Source organism: Barbus barbus (assembly GCF_936440315.1).
Source record: "Barbus barbus genome assembly, chromosome: 34".
NCBI lineage: Eukaryota > Metazoa > Chordata > Actinopteri > Cypriniformes > Cyprinidae > Barbus > Barbus barbus.
Genome location: NC_136762.1, coordinates 330,001 through 334,735, shown reverse-complemented (window position 1 = coordinate 334,735; position 4,735 = coordinate 330,001).

Below are 4,735 nucleotides of genomic sequence, written 5' to 3'. Positions count from 1 at the left end.
CCACAATCATCTTCACAGTTTTGAGCGTGTTGAGCTCCAGGTTGTTAAGACTGCACCAGACAGCAGCTCCTTAACCTCCTGTCTGTAAGCAGATTCGTCACCGTCCTGGATGAGGCCGATCAGTGTGGTGTCGTCTGCAAACTTCAGGAGCTTGATAGAGGGGTCTTTAGATGTGCAGTCGTTGGTGTAGAGGGAGAAGAGTAGTGGGGAGAGAACGCAGCCCTGAGGAGCTCCAGTGCTGATGGTGCGGGTGTTGGATGTGAGTTCCTCTTCAGGAACACGAGCTGCGTCAGGAGACGCTTTGCAGGAACGCCTACAGCGTAACCGGCTCTGAATACCAATGAAATCTGTCCAAGGATGGGAGGGACGTCACGGGCGAGGTGACGTAATGTCCAGCTGGTATAAAAGCACGTGCGGTGAAACCGGCGTCAGCTTTCTGTCATTCAGTTAGCGCTCTGTGTTTCTGTCAGTCTTATTTACTGTTGTCTGTCTTTAGCTATGTCTAAGAAGAGCCAGTTTAAGGCTTGGAATATGGGAGAAGCACAATACAGCTTGTGTGTGTTTGGCGTTCCCCGCGGCGCTGCCCCGCTTCCGCTGAGGGCAGCGGCATCGGGCAGCGGCATCGGGCAGCGGCATCGGCGTTTCTCGTGTCTTCCTCCGAGGAGGTTGACATGAGAAGCGTCGACCATGTTGCACCCACTCTGTCACCCCAATATGAGGAGCTTGTGGAGTGTCTTGTCGAACCGCAGAGAGGGTTATACGAGCGTTTTCTGCGGTTTCAGACTCACCTCCACATCGGAACCTGCCTTTTTTTCCCTGACCTCGACACCTCAGTGTGGAGGTCATAGGGAAAACAATTCGGCCCGTCTCTTCGTTCCCTCATTCGATTACTACAGTAATGTGATGGGGACGAGTGAGCGCGGTTACAGAGCGATGCCGCGTGTGGAACAGACGCTTGCGAGCTATCTGTCCCCTGACGCTGCGTCATCTCTGAAGGCAAGGGGTACGCGGCAGCAGGTCGGGTTGGCTTATGTCTGCACTCCTGTTGGTCGAGCTGGCATTGTTGCCCTCAACTTAGAGGGTCACCTTGAGCATGCCGCTCCCTTCTGAGCGTCTGAGTTAGCATCTCAATGTGGGAGCAGACACCCTGTCGAGGCAGGGGCTGTTATTCGGGGAATGGATGCTTCACACCGAGGTGGTGAAGCAGATCTGGAGAGTGTTTGGCCAGGCTCAGGTGGACCTCTTCGCTACTCAGACAGCGCAATATCCCCTCTGGTACTCTCTACGTCTTCCAGCTCCGAGGGGCTGGATGCCATGGTACAGATGTGGCCGAGGCTTTGTCTGTACGCCTTTCCTCCGATTGCTCTGCTCCCCGGAGTTCTGGAGAGAGTGCGCCAGGACGGACTCCGGCTGCTATTAGTAGCCCCGTTCTGGCCGGGCCGAGTATGGTTCTCGGACCTGATTTCCCTCCTCGATGGCTCTCCATGGGAGAATCCAATCAGGAGGGTTCTCCTCTCACAGGCAGGAGGCACCTTGTGCATCCCCGCCCGGAGTTGTGGAAGCTGTGGGCGTGGCCCCTGAGGGGGCATGGCTCTTAGCTTCCGGTCCCTCAACCGAGGTTGTTGAGACCATTCTCCAATCCAGAGCTCCCTCTACGAGGAGACTGTACGCCCTGAAGTGGAGACTCTTCACTTCATGGTGCGGAGATCGCCAGCTCGACCCAGTTAACTGCCTGGTTGGTACAGTGCTGGAGTTCCTGCAGCCTCAACTCTCCGCAGGGTTAGCCCACTCCACCTTGAAGGTTTTTGTGGCGGCAGTGGGTAGACACCCGCTAGTTACACGTTTCCTCCGTGGTGCACTGAGGCTAAGGCCTCCAGTACGGTCCTGGGCCCCCACCTTGGGACTTGGTTGTGGTATTGATGCTCTCTGTAGGCCTCCATTAGAGCCTATTGAGGAGATCTCAGATCGCCCTGAAGACCGTGTTTCTTCTGGCGATTTCAACTCTGAAGAGAGTTGGGGATTTGCGGCCCTGTCAGTGGCCCCTTCTCACTTGGACTTTGCGAAGTTCCTTCGGTCACGCCACAGCCTGTCGTACTGCAGGCCTTTAGTCCTCCTCCCTTTCGGGAGCCTGACCAGCAAACGCTAAATCGTATGTGTCCAGTGTGAGCACTGGACGCATACGTCCATAGAGCGGCCATGTGGAGAAGGGCGGACCAGTTGCTTGTCTGCTACAGTCCCCCTAAGAGAGGTCTTCCTGCTTCCAAGCAGACCTTCAGTCGGTGGATTGTGGATGCCATTCAGATGGCCTATGAGTCTTCTGACCTCCCCTAGCCGATGGGAGTCAGAGCTCATTCCACGAGGAGTGTGGCGGCCTCCAGGCCTTTCTCGCAGGTGTCCCTATACAGGACATCTGCAACGCTGCGGGATGGTCTACGCCCCTGACCTTTGTCAGGTTTTATGGCCTAGACATGCGAGCCACTCCAGGTTTTTTATACCAGCTGGTCATTACGTCACCTCATCCGTGACGTCCCTCCCATCCATTGGACAGATTTCATTGGTATTCAGAGCCGGTTACACTGTAGGCGTTCCCCAAAGCATCTCCTGACGCAGCGTCTCGTTCCTTCGAGGAACTGGGGTTACATACGTAACCGAAGACGTTTTCCCAGCCTCACTAGCTGCTGACTGTCTGTCAGGAAGTTGTTGATCCACTGACAGATGGAGGTGGGGACGGAGAGCTGTGTTAGTTTGAGCAGGAGGGTGTTCGGGATGATAGTGATAGAAGGCCGAGCTGAAGTCCACAAACAGGATCCTCACATAAGTCCCTGGTCTGTCCAGATGCTTCAGGATGAAGTTCAGTCCCATGTTGACTGCATCAAGGTGAATGCACGGAAGGCAGCTGGCCCTGACGGAATACCTGGTCGTGTGCTTAAAGCCTGTGCGGAGCAGCTAGCTGGGGTCTTCACGAACATTTTCAATCTGTCCCTGGCCCAAACAACTGTCCCCACTATCTTCAAAACCTCCACCATCGTACCAGTACCGAAACACTCCACTGCCTCGGTCCCTAATGACTTCCGTCCTGTTGCACTCACCCCCATCATTGCCAAGTGTTTTGAGAAACTGGTTGCATCCCACCTAAAATCCTGTCTCCCTGCTACACTGGACCCATTCCAATTTGCCTATCGCCACAATAGGTCAACAGAGGACGCCATCTCAACAGCGCTTCACTCTGCCCTCACCCACCTGGACAGTCAAAACACACATGTGAGAATGCTGTTCATAGATTTCAGTTCTGCATTCAATACTGTAATCCCCTCCAAGCTGATCTCCAAGCTCAGCCAGCTTGGAATCAGCACACCCATCTGCAATTGGATTCTAGATTTTCTGACTAACAGACCTCAGTCCGTCAAGTTAGATAACCTCTCCTCCTCCATCATCACCCTGAACACCGGCGTGCCACAGGGCTGCGTACTGAGCCCTCTCTTGTACTCCCTCTTCACCCATGACTGTGTTCCTGTTTATGGCTCCAACACCATCATCAAATTTGCAGATGACACCACGGTGGTAGGTCTGATCAAGGATGACGATGAGTCAGCCTACAGGGATGAGGTGCAGCACCTGGCTGTGTGGTGTGCCACCAATAATCTACAACTAAACACCCAGAAGACAAAGGAGATCATTGTGGACTTCAGGCGGACTAGGAGTCATGCACACACACCCATCTACATCAACGGAGCTGAAGTGGAGCGTGTGTCGAGTTTCAAGTTCCTTGGCATCCACATCTCTGATGACCTCACCTGGTCCCATAACACCTCTACTCTGGTCAAAAAGGCACAGCAGCGCCTTTACTTCTTAAGGAGCCTTAAGAAAGTTCACCTGAATCCCAGGATCCTTGTGGAATTCTACCGCTGTACCATTGAAAGCATACTCACGAACTGCATCTCAGTATGGTACAGCAATTGCTCCGCATCTGACCGCAAAGCACTCCAGCGGGTGGTGAAAACTGCTCAACGGATCACCGGCACCCAGTTAACTTCCATTGAGAACATTTATCATAAGCGCTGTCTGGGTAGGGCAAGAAACATCATCAAGGATGCCTCTCACCCCAACCATGGACTTTTCACCCTCCTTGCATCCGGCAGGCGTTACAGGTGCCTACACTCTCGCACTAGTAGGCTCAGGAAGAGCTTCTTCCCCGAGGCTGTAACACTTCTGAACGCCACACCACCAATCTAACCTGCACCTGCTTATTATTACTGCACTGGTCACAGTACTTTACACACATGCATTTGCACTACTCATATTTTGCACAGACTGCACATTGTTAAAGTTATTACACTATAAACTGTCTAAAGTTGTTACTGTACAAGCACAGTAAACTATTTCTATAAAATATTGCACTACTGCTATTTTGCATAGAATACATTGTTCTATCAATACTTTGCACACTCATCCAGCTGTATTTATTTATTACCACTGTTCTCACGTTTCTGCTGTTCATAATGTGTATATATAATCTGTAATCTATATAATCTACATTGCTCTGTTCATAATGTACATTCAATCCCTACATTGCATTCCTATTTATATTCTGTATATACTCTGCTCAATACTGTATATAGCAATTCCACTGTACATTCTGTAAATCATATCTTCACTTACTCTGCACTTATATGTATATAAAACACTATATTCTTGCACTTCTGGTTAGATGCTAACTGCATTTCATTAGCTCTGT